The following is a 27,000-nucleotide window of genomic DNA, read 5'->3' as shown; positions in this document are numbered from 1 at the left end:
AAAGAACCAAAAAATTATATACTTCATTTTAAATATATTAAAACCATAGCACAGAAAAAATACTGTGTCCCTAACTTTGTGATCATTTCTCTTACCACCAACATATATATAGTATATATTATACATAATACAGATAGACAGGGAGAGAGAGAAAAAGCCTTTGACTTAAATGTTTGTCTTAAGCTTATACAAGTTATTGCAAATAAAGGAATCCATGGGACCTATGTGTCTTTGGGTCTGGCTTACTTCAATTTACAAAATTTTTTGAACGTTTCCATTTCCTAAAAAATTGGGCGATAGCCATTCTTTCTGCTGTAATCATACTATTCATATATATATATATATTTAATTCATATACATAGAGAAAGAATGCATATATATATTATTCATATATATATATCACATTTTCTTGATCCATTCATTTACTGAGGTGCACCTGGATTGGTTCCATATTTTAGCTATGGTAATTAATGCTATGATTAACATAGTAGTGTTGGTAGCTACAGTAAAGTTTTGTTTGTGATCATTTGGTTAAATGCCCAAAAGGGTATTTGCTGGGGCGTAGGAGAGCTCTATGTGGAGTCATTTCAGGAAACTCCATGTTACTTTCCAAAGTGGTTGAACAAGTTTATATTCCCACCTACAATGTAGTAGTGTTCCCTTTTTACCAGTATATGTTATTAGATTCTTTTGTTATAGGCATTCAACCTGGGTGAGGTGGAATCTCAATGTTGTTTTGATTTGCATTTCTTTTATGGCTAGAGAAGTTGACCATTTCTTCATGGGTCTTTTGGCCTTTCTTATTTCTCCTTCAGTGAAGTTTCTTTCTAATTCATTGGCCCACTGATTGACCAGGCAGTTGTTTCAGGATTTGTTTTTGGACCACTCAATTGTTTAAGTTCTAAGAATACTTTATTTTATTTATTATTTTTTGGGGTGGGGTCTAGACGTGGGCCTGAAGTCTGGGCCAGGGCGCTGTCCCCCAACTCTTCAGCTCAAGGCTAGCTCTCTACCACTTGAGCCACAGCGCCACTTCTGGCTTTTTTCTTTTCGTCTGTGATGCTGAGGAATGGTACCCAGGGCCTCCGGCATGCATGGCAAGGGCTCTAAGACGGAGCCACCTTCCCAGACCCTCTAAGTATATTTTAGATATGAAATCCTTGTCTGTTTTATGGCTAGTAAAGATCTGCTCCCAATCCCTGGGCTTTCAATTGATCTTGTTAGCTATGTCCTGTGCCATGCAGAAGCTCTGCAATGTCATGCAATCTCATTTTTCCAACATTTCTTTGACTGCTCTGTGAATGGAATGTTGTTTACCCAAAAGGAACATGCATAACAATTCATAACATAGTAAAATATTCTTGCAAAATTGAAATGGATGAAGGTTTCTTTACCAGTATCATGTCATTTACACAAACTATAGCTCAGGTTTGTAACTGGTTTAACAGCAAGAATTCCGACCCACCAAGTTCTTATGAACGATTTAATGTATAATATGAGGAAAGTAAGGGAAGATTGAGACTCGCTTTCACAGATTTCAACTATGCTTACACAGGGACAGATCATTTTAGTTGTGTAGTCAGTGGATTGGAGTTACTGTAAAATAAAGGAAATAGAATAGGAGAGTGAACTTGTGAGAAACCATACCAGTGATTTAGAGAAACTGAGAACAATGTGTGGTATCTATGTACAAGAGGGGGTTGAAAAACAAAAATGAGTATATGCTAGAAGATTGAAAATAAATTGATCCGTTCTGGGGTGTGTCCAAGTAAAATGATAAACTAAGCCGACAAGAAATCCTTACCATCTGGAGAGAGAAGGACTAACATCAAGTAGGTATCTCACCAGCAGTGGTCACTTGCTTGCAGTGTGTCTTAAGGATGGGGCTACAGGTATTCTATCATGATAGAACAATAATATCTTTGTCATGATTACTCAAGTTAATGAACATCATCCCAACTTATAGCAAGTCAACTGTTTCCTGCAGTTACAAATGTTCAAAGCGAAGGTTCCACAGCATGCTCTATTTTTCCCCTTGTTGATTTCCTGAGAACTCTGCTGTTGTTCAATAGAATTGAATATCTGGTGGATATCCTACCCTTTCTAACTCATATATAAAAAGTTCATACTAAGCTGGGTTCCTCTGGTTCATGCTGAAATCATACTTTCTCAGGATGCTGAGATCTGAGGATAGCGGCTCAAAGCCAGCCCAGGCAGGAAATTCCGTGAGACTGTCTTCTCCAAGAGAGTACTAGAGAACTGGAAGTGGCACTGTGGTTCAAGCAGTAGAGCATTCCTCTTGAACGGAAGAGCTGAGGAATAGCGCCCAAGTCCAGAATTCAAGCCCCATGACTGAAAAAAACAAAGATACATAAATAATAAATTAGAAGGATCTTACTGCATATGTTTATATATATATATACATATATATATATGTTTATACATATATATATATATATATATATATATATATGCTTGTGCCTACCATACTGTCTGGATTAATGAGTGCACTAATTGCCAATGCAGATTTTATTCTTTTTATGACAGTTTGAATGAGAATAAGAAATCAGAATTTCATATAGTATAAAATAGACATAAATTTGTGTGCATAAAGTGCAGTAGAAGACATTTTTTCATAATGACCCCTCAAAATTGTTGATCACCAACTAAAAACATGTCCTCCTATGAGAAAGCTTTTTCACTAATATGTCATTGATTCCACTTTGACTATGAGGTAGCAGAAACTAATTCAGTTCCTTTAAAAAATACTTTTTTATTCTAAAAATTGTGTAGAGAAGGGTTAGAATTACATGATTAAGGTAATGAGTACATTTTCTATCGAGCATTTTTACTTCCCCTACCGCCCCTCCTCCCCATATCCTAAAATTGTGAAATTTGAAGTCTTTTACATCTCATTGTTACATCAACTAGTATTCTGTTTCAGCATTTTATCATTTTCTTTACCTCCACAATGTAAAAAAAAATGTATATATATATGTAAGAGGCAGGCCCCTGTCATCAAATACAATGAAAACAGGGATAAAAATTGGGGAAGAACACTGAAGAAAAACAAATCACATAGAAGAGTTTAGAATCATGAAAAACAATAGCAAGAAAGTAGAAATAAGTTGTGTCCCTATCTAGGGGTGCATTTCATTTAACATCTTCTTGTAAAGTCATTTTGGCACATCACTAATAATCATCAAATTACGTGAAAAACAGTATGTACCAAAATCCAATACAGTGGCAACATTGTATAAAACAGAAACTAAAGGAAAAAGGCAAGTAAAGAGAAATAGATTCACATAGCACATTTTAAAAAATCAAGAAAGTGAAACCAACTGATTTTGTATTTCACAGCTTGTTTTGTTTAATCTAATATTCAATGGTTGTATGTGTATTAATATTAAGCTATTGTGATCCTATTCTAGGACTAAAATGGGCATATACCAGTTTTTAAAATAAGATCTATGGAGTCTATGTTCCTTGGGTCTTGAACACTTTAATTCATGTTTGTTTGTTTTTTTTTTACAATTTTTGCATTTCCTTACAAAGGGCACTGTGCCATTCTTTCTAATGGAAAGTAGAATTCTGAGGTGTTTATACCCCACATTTACTGATCCATTAGTCTACATTCAGGCATCTGGAGTGGTTCCTGATTTTCCCTCTGCAATGAACATAACTTTGCCATTCTAATGGAATGTGGTGGAATTTCAATGTTGAATTGATTTGTCTTTTTTTTTTTAATTGTCAGAGTTTTTGAGAATTTCTTCATATGTCCTTAGGCAATTCTCAATTAGCCATCATTGAAGTCTCTCTTTAAATAGACTTCTTTCATAGAGCGGGCTTATAGTTCAGGATTCTTTGGGGCTGAGGGATTTGACTTGTTGAATGTTGATTATATTTCAGCGCTGACACTTTTCTCTTTCTTAGCTAGTGAAGATTTTCTCCCAGTGTTTTTGGCTTCCTTTTTTCCTACATAGCTATGTCCTTTGGTATAAAGAAGCTGGCAGGTTCAATTTATACACTTTGTCTAACCTTTCTTTGGCTTGATGCATTTGTGCATCTGTAATGGAAAGTTTCAACCTGTTCTAAGAGACCTCGTATTTCTCTATTGTTTCCATTCTGAGTATTTTTTTTAAACTAGAGGTCTGAATCCTTTGGAAAGTGTTATGACAAAGGGTGGTGTATAATCTAACTTTGTTATACGCATTTAACCAACATTATAAGACTATTTATTGAATATTGCTATTTCCTTTCAATGCGACTATCCTTCTTCTATTTAAACTTACCCAATGAACTCATATTTTTTTTCTTTAGCAGTGACTTTTAAAACATAGGTGCCCTACTTTTTCTCTTTTTGTCTTAATTAGTTTATATCCAATTTCATCCTGGAAGAGGAATGCAAGTGCTTAATTGCTAGATATATAGGAACAAGAAGTTCATGGTAAGGCAAATGAACTCCAAGAAACATAAGTTTTATGTTGATGGTGTATTTAAAAAAAACACAATTTCTTTTTCTTGCTTTATTTCCTTTAGTTTTCATAGGATTTCTCTCTCCTTGTCACTATATTTGAGTTTGGTAACCTGTGGATTGTAGAAACTTTAATTTGAATAGGGCAAAGAAGGGGAATCAAAATTTTTTCATAGAGGACAATGGGGGACCCACTGCCATAAAATTCTTTACAAGGCCACATGTTGAAAATTCCCTTTACATCAGTTATATCAAAGAGCGATTTTAAGCTGAATAAACTGTTATAAAAATGAGGAATAGGATATCGTATGACAAGAAAAAGATTCACTGGCTTACCTTGATAATTATAATCCCTCTGAACATCACATTGACAATAAGTACATATAATGGTACATATAATGATTTTAGTTGTCATAAGTTTAGAAATGCATACGTATCTAGATTGGGTTGCAGTCTATACACAGACATGTGTAGATAACCCTGTCCCCTTCATATCACTACCAGACTAGAAAAGGCCCAGGTTTCCTTGAGTATACAGGTTCCAAACTATCCTTCACAAATTAGTGTTTAATGCATTCCTGCTCACAATATCTGAAGAAAAACCAAGAAACATTTAAAATTATACACTATTTGCAAATGATGGCCATAATCAGAAATGCTCCCTTCTCAACACCATTATGAATATGAGCAACAATCACACATCTTTAACTTCTGCATTTGTATCCAAAAGATTCAACTCTATTTATTTCACAGGAGTCCTACCAATAAGTTTTCTTAAAGTATGTTTCAAAAACTATTCCATTTTGCATCAGAAAGGTTTTGGACCACACTGCCAAGTCCAGTATAAATATGTAGGGCCTTATATATGTGGAGCAAATCCCACACAAGTTGAATATGAATATAGCCATCAAATATGTTCCCATAATATTGTGTTACACTCGACAGATACAGTCCACTCTTCTTGGAACACTTAGGAAATACATTGGGAAATTGCCAAAATATCCACACCCTCTCGCACTCCAAATGTCACACTTCTAGCACAAAAATCATGGCATCTTCACAAGTTGCAATTTGGCCCCTCAAAAGAATATGGTTTGAATAGTAGTTTGTGTACACATCCATGAATTTGTTTTTTTCTGCCACAGCTTTTAGGAGGAACTCCCAGAATCCTTCTTTAGATGAGTTTACATGTGGAAATCATTGAGATGGACGAGAAGATTGTATAGTAAGGAATATACTTCAGAATGTTGGTTGAAAAATCCCATTGAAATTTTAATGACCATTCTGTATGGAATATATAATTGGTGTAAGATTTTTGTAAGAGGTCTAATGTTTTTAGAATTTTGTTATGTATTAGGCTCTGCAATTATAACAATGTATGAAATGGAAGATGATTTTCACAGGCAAACAACGACAGTGAAAAATGAAGTATGATTTGTTCTCCATTGGGAAAAAAAATTAGATTTCGATTTTATTATTGAAGTTTCTATATTCGAACCTCACCATTTCTATGGGGAGAGGGACATGGTGAATTCCAAATAGGACATAAACACCAGGGTTTACTTCTGGATTAAAGGTAAGGGGCAATAGGGAGTGAATAGGTAGTAGAAATCAAAATTAAGTCATTTGGTTGAGTGAGCATCAGAATACAGTAATAAATGTAAGATGTAGATGGTACAATGAGAAATGGTTTGAACTCATGGTTTGCTCATAGAATGACTCCTGCAAAGAAATAAAGAAAAAATATTATTTTAGTTTCAATGGAAAATCCTTGAATATATATTCCTGTATTCTCCATATGAACAATAACTTCACTAGTAGTTGGAGAAATACTCAAAAACTAGGGAGAGCACCTCCTCAGTTATTTTCAAAAAAATTCATGGTTGCTTCCACTTCCATTTCTACAGAAATTTGATCATTGTAAACAAACTTCACAAATTACACGTGGACACGCTGTCTCAGAACATTCAAACTTCATTGAACATTTGAAGTGTGATGCTAATTATTGTATTACTTGAGTGATTATTGTCCAGTTCATCAAAATTTTTCTAATTCCACCAATTCAGGCTCACCCAGGTCTTCGCACAGTTTCTGAAACGGGTCTCTTGTTAAATATTCATGGATGTATCATGCATCCAGGAAAAAAGGAAGAAATAATTCATGTGATTGTATAGAAAACAAAATCCATAGTGTTTTTACTATACAATGTTATTGCAATGAATGGAAATCAACATGATAAATTGATCTCCATTTCAATAATTGTGAATATATGCATTCACAAAGAGTGATTGTTTCATGAGATGTAATCTACCATAGGATACATGCTTTAGGGTATGCAAGTAAAATATGAAGGGATACCATGCAAATACCTACAGGTACAATTACAAGGAATAATCCGCGGCTCAAACATATAAGCAGCTCTTTTATTCTTATATGTGGGCAAAACAAATGCTATTGTGAAGTCACAATCACATTTTTAAGTGGTATCAAGTAAATATATTCACCAGTTTGTAAAAATAATTGACCTTTAAAAACCACATGCATGTCACCTCTCAGTATGAATACTGAAATATTTGACTTTGAAATGAACATAGAAAATTTCAATTGACTAAGGGTAACATTTCTACCTTAACATTGCTTACTCAAATAAATATGGTTCTGAGAATTCTTTGCCAGAATCATAACAACATTGGGAATATATCACTGGGATCAAGCCCAGGTAAGAGGCTTGAATACCAACGGCCCAATCAAGGATTCAATAATTATTACCAAGGAAGACACATAAAAATCCTTGATAACCTATGAATAATTTTATCATAATTGATTTAAATCAAAAGAAGAGAGGAGAAATTCCAAAAATCATACAAATATGTCCTGTAACAACTTACGGGTGTTGAAACAGTAGGAAAAACTGTACTCCTTTTCAGTTTGTACACACACAGACACAAAACTTGCACCTACAAATGGACGGGCAACAGAAATATATGATCACATACACACATCAGCTCAAATATATATAATGACAAACTAGGTTTGAATAAATCTTTGAGAAAAATCAGCAAGTAACATGGCCTCCTACTTTGTCACAGATTCTCTCAGGGTCTTTAGGATGATGTACTTTTTAGATGCCAGAAAAACTATGATTAAATAAGTAAGAAATACTATCATAAGGGAATAGAATTAGTAATCCCAAGGGGTCACATTATGTGTTCTAATAACCAATGAAATAAATAAATATCACTGCCCCATCAAACATTTTTGTATGAAATTTGGAGAGAAAATACATGATAGTAAGTCTAGGGTGTTCATAAAATCTAAGTGGACCTTATGTGGAGGGAAAAAAATCAGAGATTTCTGAAAAACCAGTAAATATGTGGCATTGTTGATGAATATGTCATTACGTTCCTGTCTTTGGTTAATCTTCTTGTTGGTCACTGGCCTTCAACTTTGGGCTTGGGCAGAGTCCCTGATTTCTTCACCACTCTAATGTTCTACTACTTGATCTACAGTGCCACATCCATTTTTGAGATGGTTAATTTGTGATGAGAGTGGGAAAACTATTCCTGTTAGGCTACTTTGAAAACTGATTCTCAGATTTCATCGTTCTAAGTTTCTTAAGCAACCTGTACCAGGCTTCTTCTTCTTTTTGTTATCCAAAATGTGCAAATGATTTTTGAGTTTGTATGTTCCCAACAATCGTGCACACTGCAGGTCTATGAGTAACCATGGTTTTCTTTAAGGATAAGATTCTCTATAGTATTTGATTTTGAGGAGATTAATTCCAGAAATGAATCTGAAAAAAATTCTTCTCTTTATCAATTTGTAATTACATCCTAATATGTCAAATGCATGAGATGCTAGAATTAACAACATTTTCACCTGGTTGGTCTCAAGTGTGATTTTCTACCCCAAATTAATTTCACATGACATCATATTTTTCCCCTGCATTACAGCAGATGACAAACTCCCTAACCACAAGTATAAATTTATCCTGTTGTTCAATTTCTAAATTGATCTGTTCAGTTTGTAAACATGATGAGTTTAAGTCATTTCCATAATCTTCCTGAATTAGAAAATTGTCACCAGATGCAAACGTTTATTTATCTATTCCCATTACATTTCCACAGCACTTTTTCATTATATAAACTGCCCATTCATCCTTCACATAATATTGTAATACATTTGACATAGAACAGACGTTTGAATATAAGTTCTTAGTGTGCTTATTGCCTTTTGAGAGAAAAATATATGAGGCCCTCATGTGATGACAGGCGCACATAAATTCACCTAGGTCTAATGTTGAATAAGCTTGTTTTTTATGTACTGAACAAAAGAAAATACTTGACAATATCAATACAATTTGAATTTATTACCTCATTTATAAAAAGCATGAGGTCACATATTTGAAGGAAGAAAAATTACATGATTTCGAGTTAAATAAATGCTTATGAAAAATTCCAAGCAAAACCATTACTTTTCAATTTTTCTTGTATTTTCCACCTTTGGATATCAGAGAGAAAATGTTTACACATTCCATACAATAAAATGTACTATCTATTTTGTGAATCTAGAAGGACGTATATGCTAGCAATTACAATTCTTTAAACCATCTCATAAGTACTAAGAGAGCAAAACCTTTGTAATTACACATCTAATTTTGAATTTCCAATCTAAACCATATCCAATATATTCCAACTTTATTCTGGAGTGAGAAATTTGAAATCCATGTACAAATTATTGCGTAAAAAATAGCTCTGATCACATTTTATTAAAATGAATCTTTGCAAAGTGCAAATTGTAAATCATCTCAAGAATCTCAAATATTTTATACTAATTCATGGAGTAAATTTAAATCCTATAGTCAATCCTAAAATATTCATTAATCAATTTCAGTAGGAAGACAGGGTAACCCACCAATCAGGCCGTACATTGATCAATTAACAGGTGAAGATACTGCCATTCACACTATCATAATTGATGTGATGAGTGAATCTTGAAACCAGGAAATAATGACAAAAACTATTGGTCCAACATAATACGGTTATCTATGGCTTTACTGATTTAAATTGATTATAAGAGAATGAGAAGAACATTCATATAAAGTAATTCAGATATGATGTAAGTTGGGTGATTTTCTTCTTGGTTCTAGTGAAACTATCCTTGAATTTGGAACCAATCACAGGATCACCAATCAACGAGCAATACAAACTTTATTTGTACTGAGCAAAATACTGGGGTATATAGTTAGTTATCCATTTATCCTATATCTTCACTTTGAATTTTGACAGACAATTGTGTGTCACTAAAAAACAGCATTTTTTTACCTGTTGTCGCCAGAGGGTTTGATTGTGCCCCAAACAAAACTTGGGCTAGGATCTTCCAAAGATTCTGCCAAAGATAGAAATACATACTCGATTGAGGTGCTAGATTAGATGGGCTCTAACATTATACAATTATTGATATAGAAAAACAACAAGCTTAACGGCCTTAAGAGTCTGATGAGAAACATTTACCTGGATAATAAACATGGAAAAGAATGAGTTCTTAGCCAGGTGCAAAAACAAATCATTTAAATGTTTGACAATGTTTTGAATCATTTATGACTGCATATGATCATATACGTTATTGATATTAGCAGACAAGAAAATGCAAGTTGAACATAGATTTTAATTTCACTCCTAAAGGAAGAAATCATACAATATCATAAGGTCAGATGTAATTCAATAATGAAAAATGCAGAAAAATCTACAAGCTTTTTTGGGGGGTGGGGAAGAATCCGTTCGTGGGGCTTGAACTGTAGGCCTGGGCGCTGTACCTCAGCTCTTCATCTCAAGGCTAGTGCTCTACCATTTGAGCTATCGCACCACTTCCAGCTTTTGTTTTCTGCTTATATGGTGCTGAGGAATTGAACCCAGAGCCTCATGCATGCAAGGTAAGCCCTCTACCACTGAGCCACTTTCCCAGTCCCCAAATCTACAAGCTTTGTATCTTTATCCCAGTCTTCCTCAGAGGAAATATATGGCCATGTATTTTTAGAACTCTTGTCTTGTTTCCCGTTCCATTTGATGTTATCTACAAATAAACAGAAATCAACCATCTGAGTAGGTGAAAATGGCCTAAATTGATTTAGTTTCTCTTTTCGTTTTAAGGCTTACCTGCATCAACTACAAGAGTTTTGTCCATACAAGTTGCAATATGATCACTGACTTGATCTCATGGAATAAGATGGCGAGCATTAAAGGGACAAGTAGCCAATCTGGCAGCAATATCAGGGTGATTCTTTGTAATAAAAGTTCAAATATGAAGAAATATTTTCAATTTTTCTCTTTTCAGATTTCTTTGGGCAGGATGCCTACCATGGGCTCGAAACTACGGTATGGGTACTCTGCTAGTTCATCCTGTTTGTTATAAATAAATATTTTTATTGTAAAGATACTGTACAGAGGAGTTAGAATTTTGTGAGTAAGTACATTTCCTATACATCATTGTTACTGCCTCCTTTGTTTTCTCCTATGATCCCTTCCTTCCCTATCATCCCAAGTCCTCCTGCCCTTTCTGAACTCATAGCTAAGGTTGTAAAGCTAATTTTCAACATAGCTTCTTGTATATATAATTGTTGAATGGGTTAACCTGTATCCCAAAGCAGTATAGAGTTTCCTCAAAAGATTACATGTAGAGCTCCTCTATGATCTAGCAATCCCACTATTGTGCATTAACACGAATGATCATAGACAAGACCAATGTAAATCTAGCACAAATGTTTACCATAGCTAAGATATGGGACCAACTCAGAAGTCCCTCAGTAGACAAATGGATTAAGAAAATATGGTAATTATATGTAAAACGGAATTCCATGCCTCCATCAGAAAGAATGATATTGCTCCATTTGTTAGTAAATGGTAAGATTTAGAAAAAATATTTTAATTGAATCAAGTCAGGCCCAAAGAAACATAGGTCCATTGTTTCCCTTAGTTAGAATAAGTAGTGAATGTTAAGGATAAGCAGAAATCTTCAAAAGTGATGTACATGGGACCATAAAAAATGCACTTTACAATTTCAGGGGGGGTGATGGGCAGTTGGGAGTGTAGTTGAGGAGGTTGGAGCGAGGGGATGGTAGGGTGAAACAAAGGAGGAGGCAAAAGTGCTTGATGTCTCCCTCAGAATGAATGGTATTGGCAATTTTGTTAGCAAATCGGAAGACAGGGAAAATTTATATCAAGTGAAGTAAGCCAGGGCCAAAGAAACATATGTCCCATGGTTTCCTTATTTGTAATAACTAGTATATGTCTGAGACAAGCAGTAATTATTAATTAAAAGGAACCCCAAGATAAGGACAGAAGTGTATTTTTCTTTCTTGCTACATTTCCAACATATTGCTTCAAAAGTACCACATGAGGTTTTTGTTCCATTGTATATACCTGCCCCACAGTATAACCCCTATTTTTGGAAGAGCTGAGGAAGATCACATAAGAGAAGCTGGAGGAAAATCTCTCGATGAGAAAGCAGTTTTAGTGTTCCAGAGAAATTTTCTGGGCTAGAGAATTGCACTAAGTGAGCCATCACAGTATAGAGATTTTGGCCAGAGAGGGAAATCCATCAAGGAGACACATCTGAGCACTTGCTGGCAGGTGTGGGTGCAGAGGTTGTGGTGGATGTGGTGGCCATGGCCAACATACTAACAGACAGAGTCTGAGACATAGGTGACAGAACCTTCTCACAATGAGTCAGAACTGACAGGGAGCAGAAATCTTCATCCTAAGGATCACAAACCAAGGATGGCCCAGAAACCAAGAATATGGTGTAAGTAGAACAATGACATGTCATTCATTCTCAGAGAGCAGCTGTGGAAAGACTGCCCCTCCCCACCACCAGAGCTCTGATACTGACAAAGGTCTGGCTGAGCAGCTAGCTCTAGGCTTTGGAAGAACTTTAAACAAAGAGCCATTTAGCAGGTTACAGGTACCTGACCTGAACTGCCAGGCTCAGTTCCACCCAGGGGAAAGTCACCCTGCCCAGGCAGAGAAGCTCCATCCCATGAAAAGTGACCTTTTCCACTGGGTAAACAGAGTCAGAATATGCCCCTTCCCATTGCATCCTAGACACAGGATTGAAACTCAGTAAACCTAAACACTGAGAATGGTTCCAGGCTGGGCTTTGTGAATTTTTTAGGAGCTAGGTCCTCACGGAAAAGCTATCATTGGTCATAGGTCTAACACTACCCAGAACCTAGCCTTATCACATAAACTACAAGCTAGAGGAAACAGGCATCTCACCCATTTGAGATTCTCAAGCCAATCTCCCTGCTATTCAACTATCCTGGGAAGAAAGCAATAAATTCCATCAACATTATGAGCATTTTTCTGCCTAATCAAAGAAAACGACTTAAGAAAGCAATCAAACAACAGAAAAGCAAACATCATAAGCAGACTAGAGACTCTATGAAGAGACTGGTTACAGACACAGGCGACATACAAGATTCCCCCCCCATCCCCAAAATTCAAAAGACTCTTTATCTATCACTTTTTATTTTTTTTATTTTTATTTTATCTTTTGTTGTGAAAATATTGTTCAGAGGGGTTACTATTACCTGGGCAAGATAATGAGTACATTTGCATCTCTCAGTCATAACTCTTAATATTAATGGACTTAACTTTCCAATTAAGCAACATAGACTGTCCAGATCGATGAAATAGCAAGATCATTCTATCTGCTGCCTCCAAGAATACAGAACACTTTGCCCATAAGGATAAACATATTTGGAAGGGAGAGGCTGGATTAAAATTTAGCAAGCATAGAGCCCACATAAACAGGCAGAAGTTGCAATCCTAATGTCAGATAAAATAGACTACAATTTAAAATTGAGAAGAGGTAAAAATTACACCCTGCATTCCCTTAGACCACAAGGGGATAAAATTAGAACTCAATATCAAAAGCCACCAAAGAAAACCCTATAACATATGGAGGCTAAACAACACACTGCTCTATCACAAGTGGGTCATGGAAGAGATTAGAAAAGATTTTCAATTACTCATGATATTCAACAAAAATGATCATACAAATTCCCAGCTCGTCTGACACACAGGAAAAGCAGTACTCAGAGGCAAGTTTACAGCTCTGAGTTCCATCAAGAACAATTGAAGCTATCTGAAACCAATTTTAATGGAGACATCTGAAACTAACTGTAAAAGAGCGGCAAGAAAAACCCAATCTGTAGATGGAAAGAAGTCGTTAAAATTAAATCAGAATTAAATGAATTAGAATTTTTTTAATAAATAGAAAAAATAAAATATACAGGGTTGTTTCTTTGAAAAAATTTAAAGAATTGACAGTCTTAGCAAATCTTATCAGAAAAAGAAGAGACAACACCAAGTAAACATTGAGGAAAATGGAAACATTACCACAGGAAGAACCAGGATTCAGAACATTATAAGTGAATACATCTCAAACAGTTATGCAAATAATTTTTGGTATCTGGAAGAAATCGACTATAGAAATGGAATATTTCCTATCAAATTTCGAAATGCCAAAACTAAACCAAAGTGAGTTAAACCAACTTCACAGACACATATCAAGAATTTAAATGAAACACCAATAGCAGACCACCCAACTAAGAAAAGCCCAGGACAGAATGGATTTTCAATGGAATTCTACAAGGCCTTCAAAGCAGAATTAAACCAGTACTCCTCGAAATCTTCAATGAAATTGAAGGAAAATTTGATTTCTATGCTCTTTGTATGAAGCCATCATAACCCTCAATCCCAAAATGTGGCCTGGTTTCATTAAAGAAAGGAAATTAAGGACCCAATTCTTTCAAAAATATCGAACTAAAATTACTCAACAATATTTTGGTCAATCAAATTCAACAATTCATACAAAAAAATCATACATCAACATCAAAATGGGTGCATTTCAGGGATGCAAATAAACACAAATTAATTAGTTCAATATACACAAATCAATTGCTATAATTCAGCACATCAACAAGAGCAAGGATATGTACCACATGGTTACTTCAATAGATGCAGAAAAGTCAATGACAAGATCCAACACTCCTTTATGATGAAGGCTCTGGAAAAAAAATAGGAATCCATGGAACATTCTTCAATACAATAAAGACAAACCTACAGCCAGCATTTTACACAATGATGAAAATTTAAAGCCATTCCGTCTAACTCAGGAAGCAGACAAGGATGTCCACTCTCTCCAGTTCTCTTCAATTTAGCACTAGAATGCTCAACAACAGCAGTAAGAAAAGATGGAAAATAAAGGGGATCCAAATACCATAAAATGAAGTAAAAAAGCTCTGTCTTTGCAGAGGATATGATCTTGTATTTACAAATTCCCATTGACTCCACTTCCAAATGACTTGAGCTCATTAGAAACTTTGGCAAAGTCGCAGCGTATAAAATTCACACTTAAAAGTAAATGGCTTTTATGATTACCAATAATGAGAAAGGTGTGCCTGAAATCAGGAAAGCAACTCCATTCCTAATTGCCCCACAAAAATTAAAATACCTAAGAATTAACTTAACCAAAGAAGTGAAGGACCTCTATGATTAAATCTTTAACAATCTGAAAAGGGAAATCTAAACAGAACTTAGAAATTGGAAAAACCGCCCATGTTCCTGGGGGTATAGTTATAAAGTTTTGAGTTCAATGCTTGTTGAAATTGTTACACTCTTCCTCATTTTTCTCTCTTTTACCCATTATCCATTAACCCCAATGTTGTACAGATCATACCCAACATATTGTCTTATGAGTATTGTGTTACATAGGTTTCCCCATTGTCATTTGTCATGCAATATTATTTTCACACTAGTCATTGCATAAGTTCTATGGTGTTGATCTAACTTTTCACACGTTGTGTCCTGGTGAATACATAAGCCTACACAGAGTTTACAAAACTCTTGGAAATACATCACATTGATAAAATAAAGTGGACTATCAGGAATTACAGACTTTCAAAAATCAGTATGTAATAAAGAAATACAAAACAACTTTAGTATCTTTGGAATTATTATATTTATGATTTTATGTGATTTCTGTACTCAGTTGCTCATTTCCTAAGCTCTTACAGATCACACTGTGAAGCGATCTGGGTTCTTGGATGATAAGACTAAGAGGAATTCATTCAACAATTACATGAACAATCAAAAAATTGGAAGTAATATGATCCAAAATCTTCAACATAATTAACATCAAAGCAGACCAATTAGAAGGAAAAGAGATATAAATAAACAGTAGAGAGTCTTGACAGCAGGTTATACCATGCAGAAAATCGAATCTCAGGGATTGAAGACAGCTTGATATTATAGAGAAAGAACATACAACCATCCAAGACAAGTCCAAGAAATATGATAGGTCTATCCAACACCTGGAAGACGCCACCAGAAGGACCAATCTAAGGAAAATGGGTGTAGAAGAGCACCTAGAAACAGAAGTTAATGGTCTAGGAAATTTGTATTACAGGATCCTAGCAGGGAACTTCCCAAACATACAAAAACATAGGCCTATTCAGATACAAGAAGCTTTTAGAACCTCAAATAGAGCAGAACAGAATAGGACATCCCACCGTCACATTATAATCCACACAGGATCAATCCAGACCAAGGAAAAGATCCTTAAAGCTGTCAGGGAGAAAAGGTTAATCACCTATAAAGGGAAACCAATTAGAATTACCTCAGATTTCTCAGCAGAGACAATCAAAGCAAGAAGAGCCTGGAATGATGTATGCCATGCCCTAAAAACAAACAACTATCAACCAAGAATACTGTACCCAGCTCAACTCTCCTTCATAACTGAAGGTCAAATAAAAACCTTCCATAGCAAAGAGAAACAATATATCTCCACCAAAACAGCCCTACAAAAGATTCTTAAAGATGTCCTAAACATAGAAAACCAACCAGAAGGCAACAAAGGCCAAGAAACTGCACCCAAACTGAGAATCCAAGAACCTTAGGAAGAACCCAGGTTTCGCAGCCCCAAAAAAGGTGGATAACATGCCAGGAAATCCCAAATACCTCTCAGTCCTATCTCTTAACGTTAACGGGCTGAACTCTCCAATAAGCGACATAGACTCTCTAGTTGGATTAAAAAACAAGACCCTTCTATCTGCTGCCTGCCGGAGTCACATCTTGACCGTAAAAACAAACACATTTTCAATGTTAAAGGCTGGAACAAAATATACCAAGCAAACGGCCCTCATAAACAGGCGAGAGTTGCAATCCTAATATCAGATAAAATAGACTTCAAATTAAAATTCATGAGAAGAGATAAAGAAGGTCGCTACATACTAATTAAAGGATCTCTCCTTCAGGAGGTTATTAGAATTCTAAATATCTATTTGCCAAACAATGGAGCACCCAAATTTTTCAAAGAAACACTACTTTCCCTCAAATCCCATATAGATCCAAAGACATTAATTGTTGGGGATTTTAACACACCACTCTCCCCACTAGATAGATCAACTCGGCAAAAACTCAACAGAGAAACCGCAGATCTAAACAGCTGCATAGATCAACTAGACTTAACAGACATTTACCGAACATTTCACCCAGCAGCATCAGAATACACATTCTTCTCAGCAGCCCATGGAACGTTTTCTAAAATAGACCACAATTTAGGCCACAAAGCAAACTTGTCTAAATTTAGAAACATGGAATTTATACCTTGCATTCTCTCTGACCACAAGGGAATTAAATTAGAACTCAATACCAAAAGCCACCAAAGAAAGTCCAGTATCACATGGAGGCTGAACAACACACTGCTGAATCATGAGTGGGTCATGGAAGAGATTAGAAAGGAAATTCAAATGTTCATGCTATTCAACAAAAATGAACACACAAATTACCAGCTCCTCTGGGATACAGCAAGGCAGTAATCAGAGGCCAGTTTATAGCTCTGAGCTCCTACATCAACAAATTGGAGAGATCTGAAACTAACAATTTAATGACATATCTAAACCTCCATTAAAAAGAGCAGCAAGATAAACCCCAATCCAGTAGACGCAAAAAAATAATCAAAATTAAATCAGAATTAAACGAATTAGTATCCAAAAAAACTATAGAAAGAATCAACAAAACAAAGAGTTGGTTCTTCGAAAAACTTAACAAAATTGACAGACCCTTAGCAAACCTTATCAGAAAAAGGAGAGAACACACCCAAATTAATAAACATAGAGATGAGAACGGAAACATCACCACGGAAACAACCAAGATTCAGAACATTATAAGGGAATACTTCTCAAAATTTATGCTAATAAGTTTAATTTTGTTCTTTTTAAAAATACTTTTTATTCTAAAAATTGTGTAGAGAGGGGTTAGAATTACATGATTAAGGTAATGAGTACATTTTTTATTGAGCATTGTTACTTCCCCTATCTCCCCTCGTCCCTCTCACCCTAAAATTGTGAAATTTAAAGTCTTGTACATCTCATTGTTACAGTACATCAACTAGTATTCTGTTTCAGCATTTTATTATTTCCCTTCCCTCCACAATGTAGAAAAAAATATATTTGTAAGAGGCAGGCCACTGTCAGCAAATACAATGAAACAGGGATAAAACTTGGGGAAGAACATTGAAGAAAAACAAATCACATAGAAGAGTTTAGAATCATGAAAAACAATAGCAAGAAAGTAGAAATAATTTGTGTCCCTATCTAGGGGTTCATTTCATTTAACATCTTCTTGTATGGTCATTTTTGCACATGCCTAATTCTCATCAAATTACATGAAATACAGTCTGTACCAAAATCCATCAGTGGCAACATTGTATAAAACAGAAATTAAAGGAAAAAGGCAAGTAAAGAGAAATAGATTCACATAGCACATTTTAAAAAATCAAGAAAGTGAAACCAACTGCTTTTGTATTTTAAGCTTGTTTTGTTTAACCTAATATTCTATGGTCGTATGTATATTACTATTAAGCTATTGTGATCCTATTCTAGGACTAAAATGGGCATATACAAGTTTTTAGAAATAAGAGAATCTATGGAGTCTATGTTCGTTGGGTCTGGCACATTTTAATTCATGTTTGTTTGTTTTTTTACAATTTTTGCATTTCCTTACAAAGGGCACTGTGCCATTCTTTCTAATGGAAAGTAGAATTCTGAGGTGATTAAACCCCACATTTACTGATCCATTAATCTACATTCAGGCATCTGGAATGGTTCCTGATTTTCCCTCTGCAATGAACATAACTTTGCCATTCTAATAGAATGTGGTGAATTTCAATGTTGAATTGATTTGTCTTTTTTTTTTTTTTTTTATTGTCAGAGTTTTTGAGCATTTCTTTATATGTCCTTAGGCCATTCTCAATTAGCCATCATTGAAGTCTCTCTTTAAATAGACTTCTTTCATAGAGCGGGCTTATAGTTCAGGATTCTTTTGGGGCTGAACATTGTTGAATGTTGATTATATTTCAGCGCTAAGACACTTTTCTCTTTCTTAGCTAGTGAAGATTTTCTCCCAGTATTTTTGGCTTCCTTTTTTCCTACATAGCTATGTCCTTTGTTATAAAGAAGCTGACAGGTTCAATTTATTGACTTTGTCTAAACTTTCTTTGGCTTGATGCATTTGTGCATCTGTAATGAATAGTTTCAACCTGTTCTAAGAGACCTCGTATTTCTCTATTGTTTCCATTCTGAGTATTTATTTTAACCTAGAGGTCTGATTCCGTTGGAATGTATTATGACAGGGTGGTGTATAAACTAACTTTGTTATAGGTATTTAACGAGCATTACAAGACTATTTATTGAATATTGCTATTTCCTTACAATGCATCTATCCTGCTTCTATTTAAACTTACCCAATGAACTCATATTTTTTTTCTTTAGCAGTGACTTTTAAAACATCGGTGCCCTACTTTCTCTTTTTGTCTTAATTGGTGTATATCCAGTTTCTTCCTTGAAGAGGAATGCAAGTGCTTAATGGCTAGATATATAGGAACAAGAAGTTCATGGTGAGCAAAATGAACTCCAAGAAACATAAGGTTTATCTTTGATGGTGTTTTTTATTTTTTAAAAACCACAATTTCTTTTTCTTGCTTTATTTCCTTTAGTTTTCATAGGATGTCTCTCTCCTTGTCACTATATTTGAGTTTGGTAACCTGTGGATTTTAGAAACTTTAATTAGATTAGGGCAAAGAAGGGGAATCAAAATTTTTTCTTAGAGGAAAATGGGGGACCCACTGCCATAAAATTCTTTACAAGGCCACACGTAAAAAATTACCTTTACATCAGTTACATCAGGGATCGATTTTAAGCTGAATAAAGTCTAAGAAAAGTGAGGAATAGGATATCATATGACAAGAAAAAGATTCACTGCCTTACCTTCATAATTATAATCCCTCTGTACATCACATTGACAATAAGTTTAACGAAAAAGAAGGGTATTGGTACATATATTGATTTAATTCTCATAAGTTTACAAATGGAAACGTATTTAGAATGGGTTGCGGTCTATACACAGACATGTGTAGATAACCCTTTCCTCTTCATATCCTTACCAGACTAGAAAAGGCCCAGGTTTCCATGTGTGTACAGGTACCAATCTATCCTTCACAAATTAGTGTTTAATGAATTCCTGCTCACAGTATCTGAAGGAAAACCGAGAAACATTTAAAATTATACACTATTTGCAAATTGTGGCCATAATCAGAAATGCTCCCTTTTCAACAACATGATAAATATGAGCAACATTCTCACATCTTTAACTTCTGCATCTGTACCCATAAGATTCAACTGTATTTATTTCACAGGAGTCCTACCAATAAGTTTTCCTAAAGTAAGTTTCAAAAACTATCCCATTTTGCATCACAAAGGTTTTGGACCACCCTGCAAGTCCAGTATAAATATATAGGGCCTTATATATGTGGAGCAAATCCCACACAAGTTGAATATGAATATAGCCATCAAATATGGTTCCATAATATTGTATTACACTCGACAGATACAGTCCACTCTTCTTGGAACACTTTGGAAATACATTGGGAAATTGCCAAAATATGCACACCCTCTCGCACTCAAAATGTCACACTTCTAGCACAAAATCATGGCAGCTTCACAAATTGCACTTTGGCCCCTCAAAAGAATATGGTTTGAATAGTAGTTTGTGTACACATCCATGAATCTGTTTTTTCTGCCACAGCTTTTAGGAGGAACTCCCAGAATCCTTCTTTAGATGAGTTTATATGTGGAAATCATTGAGGTGGACGAGAAGATTGTATAGTAAGGAATATACTTCAGAATGTCGGTTAAAAAATCCCATGAAATTTTAATGACCATTCTATATGGAATATATAATTGGTGTAAGATTTTTGTAAGAGGTCTAATGTTTTTAGAATTTTGTTATGTATTAGGCTCTGCAATTATAACAATGTATGAAATGGAAGATGATTTTCACAGGCAAACTACGACAGTGAAAAATGAAGTATGATTTATTCTCCATTGCGAAACAAATTAGATTTCGATTTGATTAATGAAATTTGTATATTTGAACCTTACCTTGTCTATGCGGAGAGGGACATGGTGAATTCCAAATAGGACATAAACACCAGGGTTTACCTCTGGATTCAAGTAATTGGCAATAGGGAGTGAATAGGTAGTAGAAATCAAAATTAATTCATTTGGTTGAGTGAGCATCAGAATATAGTAATAAATGTAAGATGTAGATGGTTCAATGAGAAATGGTTTGAACTAATGGTTTGCTCATAGAATGACTCCTACAAAGAAATAAAGAAAAAATATTATTTTACTTTCAATGGAAAATACTTGAATATATATTCCTGTATTCTCCATATGAACAATAACTTCACTAGTAGTTGGAGAAATACTCAAAAACTAGTGAGAGCACATCCCCACTTATTTTCAAAAAATTTCATGATTGTTTCCAATTCTATTTCTACAGAAATTTGATCATTGTAAACAAACCTCACAAATTACACGTGGACACGCTGTCTCAGAACATTCAAACTTCATTGAACGTTTGAAGTGTGATGCTAATTATTGTATTACTTGAGTGATTATTGTCCAGTTCATCAATATTTTTCTAATACCACCAGTTCAGTCTCACCCAGGTTTTGCATAGTTTCTGAAACGGGTCTCCTGTTAAATATTCATGGATGTATCATGCATCCAGGAAAAAAGGAAGAAATAATTCATGTGATTGTATAGAAAACAAAATCCATAGTGTTTTTACCATACAATGTTATTGCAATGAATATAAATCAACATGATAAATTGATCTCAATTTCAAAAAATGTGAATATATGCATTCACAAAGAGTGATTGTTTCATGAGATGTACTCTACCAAAGGATACATGCTTTAGGGTATGCAAGTAAAATATGAAGGGATACCTGGGCAAGTACCTACAGGTACAATTACAAGAAATAATCCGTGGCTCAAACATATTAACAGCTTTTCCATTCTTATATGTGGACAAAACAAATGCTATTGTGAAGTCACAATCATATTGTGAAGTGGTATCAGGTAAATATATTCAGCAGTTTGTAAAAATAATTGACCTTTGAAAACGACATGCATGTCACCTCTCAGTATGAATACTGAAATATTGGACTTTGAAATGAACATAGAAAATTTCCATTGACTAAGGGTAACATTTCTACCTTAACATTGCTTTCTCAAACAAATATGTTTCTGAGAATTCTATGCCTGAAGGATACCAACATGGGGAATATATCACTGGGATCAAGCCCAGGTAAGAGGCTGGAATGCCAATGGCCCAATCAAGGATTCAATACATATTACCAACGAAGACACATAAAAATCCTTGATAACCGGTGAATAATTTTATCATCATTGATTTAAATCAAAAGAACGCAGGAGAAATTCCAAAAATCTTAGAATTATGTCCTGTATCAACGTATGGGTGTTGAAACAGTAGGAAAAAATGTACTCCTTTTCAGTTTGTACATACACAGACACAAAACTTGCACCTACAAATGGACGGGCAGCAGAAATATCTGATCACATACACAAATCAGCTCAAATATATATAATGACAAACTAGGTTTGTATAAAACTTTGAGAAAAATCTGCAAGTAATATGGCCTCCTACTTTGTCACAGATTCTCTCAGGGTCTTTAGGATGATCTACTTTTTAGATGACAGAAAAACTATGATTAAATAAGTAAGAAATACTATCATAAGGAAATAGAATTAGTAATCCCATGGGGTCACATTATGTGTTCTAATAACCAATGAAAAAAATAAATATCACTGCCCCATCAAACATTTTTGTATGAAATTTGGAGAGAAAATACATGATAGTAAGTGTAGGGATTTCATAAAATCAAAGTGGCTCTTATGTGGAAGGAAAAAAATCAGAGATTTCGGAAAAACCAGTAAATATGTGGCATTGTTGATGAATATGTCTTTACGTTCCTGTCTTTGGTTAATCTTCTTGTTGGTCGCTGGCCTTGCACTTTGGGCTTGGGCAGAGTCCCGGATTTCTTCACCACTCTAATGTTCTACCATTGATCTACAGTGCCACATCCATTTTTGAGATGGTTAATTTGTGATGAGAGTGGGAAAACTATTCCTGTTAGGCTACTTTGAAAACTGATTCTCAGATTTCATCATTCTAAGTTTCTTAATTGACCTTTACCAGGCTTCGTCTTTTTTTTTTGTTATCCAAAATGTGCATATGATTTTTGAGTTTGTGTGTTCCCAACAATCGTGCACACTGCAGGTCTATGAGTAACCATGTTTTTCTTTAAGGATAAGATTCTCTATAGTATTTGATTTGAGAAGATGATTTCCAAAAATGAATGTGAAAAAAATTCTTCTCTTTATTAATTTGAAATTAGATCCTTATATGTCAAATGCATGAGATGCTAGAATTAACAACATTTTCACTTGGTTGGTCTCAAGTGTGATTTTCTACCCCAAATTAATTTCACATGACATAATCTTTTCCCCCTGCATTACAGCAGATGACAAACTCCCTAACCACAAGAATAAATGTATCCTGTTGTTCAATTACTAAATTGATCTGTTCAGTTTGCAAACATGATGTATTTTAGTCATTTCCATAATCTTCATGAATTAGAAAATTGACACCAGATGCAAACGTGAATTTATCTGTTCCCGTTTCATTTCCACAGCACTTTTTCATTATATAAACTTCCCATTCATCCTTCACATAATATTGTAATACATTTGACATAGAACAGACGTTTGAATATAAGTTCTTAGTGTGCTTACTGCCTTTTGAGAGAAAAATATATGAGGCCCTCTTGTGATGACAGACGCACATAAATTCACCTAGGTCTAATGTTGAATAAGCTTGTTTTTTATGTACTGAACAGAAGAAAATACTTGACAATATCAATACAATTTGAATTTATTACCTCATTTATAAAAAGCATGAGGTTAAATATTTGCCAGGAAGAATAAATAAATAAATAAATAAATAAATAAATAAATAAATGCTTATGAAAAATTCCAAGCAAAACCATTAATTTTCAATTTTTCTTGTATTTTCCACCTTTGGATATCAGAGAGAAAATGTTTTCACATTCCATACAATAAAATGTACTATCTATTTTGTGAATCTAAAAGGACGTTTATGTTAGCAATTACAATTTTTTAAACCATCTCATAAGTTTAAGAGAGCAAAAACTTTGTAATTATACATCTAATTTTGAATTTCCAATCTAAAACATATCCAATATATTCAAACTTTATTCAGGAATGAGAAATTTGAAATCCATGTACAAATTATTGCGAAAAAATAGCTCTGAACACATTTTATTAAAATGTATCTTTGCAACGTGCAAATTGTAAATCATCTCAAGAATCTCAAATATTTTATACTAATTCATGGAGTAAATTTAAATCCTATAGTCAATCCTAAAATATTCATTAATCAATTTCAGTAGGAAGACAGGGTAACCCACCAATAAGTCCGTACATTGATCAATTAACAGGTAAAGATACTGCCATTCACACTATCATAATTGATGTGATGAGTGAATCTTGAAACCAGGAAACAAGGACAAAAACTATTGGTCCAACATAATACCGTTATCTATGGCTTTACTGATTTAAATTGATTTTAAGAGAATGAGAAGAACATTCACATAAAGTAATTCAGATATGATGTAAGTTGGGTGATTTTCTTCTTGGTTCTAGTGAAACTATCCTTGAATTTGCCACCAATCACAGGATCACCAGTCAAAGAGCAATACAAACGTTATTTGTACTGAGCAAAATACTTGGGTATATAGTTGGTTATTCATTTATCCTATTTTTTCACTTTGAATTTTGACAGACAATAGTGTGTCATTAAAAAACAGCATTTTCTTTACCTGTTGTCGCCAGAGGTTTGATTGTGCCCCAAACAAAACTTGGGCTAGGATCTTCCAAGGATTCTGCCAAAGATAGAAATACATACTCGATTGAGGTGCTAGATTAGATGGGCGCTAATATTATACCATTATTGATATAGAAAAACAACAAGCTAAACGGCCTTAAGAGTCTTATGAGAAACATTTACGTGGATAATAAACATGGAAAAGAATGAGTTCTTAGCCAAGTGCAAAAACAAATCATGTAAATGTTTGACAAGGTTTTTAATCATTCATGACTGCATATGATCATATATGTTATTGATATAAGCAGACAAGAAAATGCAAGTTGAACATAGATTTTAATTTCACTCCTAAAGGAAGAAATCATACAATATCATAATGTAAGGTGTAATTCAATAATGGAAAATGCAGAAAAATCTACAAGCTTTTTTGGGGGGTGGGGTGGAATCCGTTCGTGGGGCCTGAACTCTAGGCCTGGGCGCTGTACCTCAGCTCTTCAGCTCAAGGCTAGCGCTCTACCATGTGAGCTATTGCACCACTTCCAGCTTTTGTTTTCTGTTTATATGTTGCTGAGGAATTGAACCCAGAGCCTCATGCATGCAAGGTAAGCCCTCTACCACTGAGCCACCTTCCCAGCCCCCAAATCAACAAGCTTTGTACCTTTATCCCAGTCTTCCTCAGAGGAAATATATGGCCATGTATTTTTAGAACTCTTGTCTTGTTTCCAGTTGCATTGGATGTTATCTACAAATAAACAGAAATCAACCATCTGAGTCGGTGAAAATGGCCTAAATTGATTTAGTTTCTCTTTTCGTTTTAAGGCTTACCTACAAAAACTACAAGAGTTTTGTGCGTACAAGTTGCAATATGTTCACTGAGTTGATCTCGTGGAATCAGGTGGCGAGCATTAAAGGGACAATTAGCCAATCTGGAAGCAATATCAGGGTGATTCTGTGTAACAATAGTTCAAATATGAAGAAATATTTTCACTTTTTCTCTTTTCAGGTTTCTTTGGGAAGGATAACTACCATGGGCTTGACACCACGTTATGGGTACTCTGCTAGTTCATCCTGTTTGTTATAAATACATATTTTTATTGTAAAGATACTGTACAGAAGAGTTAGAATTTTGTGAATAAGTACATTTCCTATACATCATTGTTACTGCCTCCTTTGTTTTCCCCTATGATCCCTTCCTTCCCTATCATCCCAACTCCTCCTGCCCTTTCCTGCCCTCATAGCTAAGGTTGTAAAGCTCATTTTCAACATAGGTTCTTGTATATATTATTGTTGAATGGGTCAACCTGTATCCCAAAGCAGTATAGAGTTTCCTCAAAAGATTACATGTAGAAATCCTCTATGATCTAGCAATCCCACTTTTGTGCATTAACACGAATGATCATATACAAGACCATGGAAAATCTACCACAATTGTTTACCATAGGTAAGATATGGGACCAACTCAGAAGTACCTCAGTAGATGAATGGATTAAGAAAATATGGTAATTATACGTAAAATGGAATTCCATGCCTCCATGAGAAAGAATGATGTTGCTCCATTTGTTAGTAAATGGTAAGATTCAGAAAAAATATGTTAATTGAAGCAGATCAGGCCCAAAAAAACAGAGGTCCATTGTTTCCCTTAGTTAGAATAAATAGTGTATTTTAAGGATAAGCAAAAATGTTCAAAAGTGATGTACATGGGACCATAAAAAATGCACATTACAATTTCAGGAGGGGTGATGGGAGTTGGGAGTGTAGTTGAGGAGGTTGGAGGGAGGGGATGTTAGGGTGAAACAAAGAGGAGGCAAAAGTTCTTGATGTCTCCAGCAGAATGAATGGTATTGGCAATTTTGTTAGCAAATCGGAAGACAGGGAAAATTTATATCAAGTGAAGTAAGCCAGGCCCAAAGAAACATAGGTCCCATGGTTTCCTTATTTGCAATAACTAGTATATGTCTGAGACAAGCAGTAAATATTAATTAAAAGGAACCCCAAGATAAGGACAGAAGTGTATTTTTCTTTCTTGCTACAGTTCAAACATATTGCTTCATAAGTACCACATGAGGTTTTCGTTGCATTGTATATACCTCCCCCACAGTATAACCCCTATTTTTGGAAGAGCTGAGGAAGATCTCAGAAGAGAAGCTGGAGGAAAATATCTCGATGAGAAAGTAGTTTTAGTGTTCCAGAG

This window comes from Dipodomys merriami, unplaced genomic scaffold (genome assembly GCF_024711535.1).
Source record: "Dipodomys merriami isolate MVZ:Mamm:240054 unplaced genomic scaffold, mDipMer1.0.p SCAF_18, whole genome shotgun sequence".
Lineage (NCBI taxonomy): Eukaryota > Metazoa > Chordata > Mammalia > Rodentia > Heteromyidae > Dipodomys > Dipodomys merriami.
The sequence above is the reverse complement of the archived record's forward strand: the minus strand, read 5'-3'. Positions refer to the sequence as shown.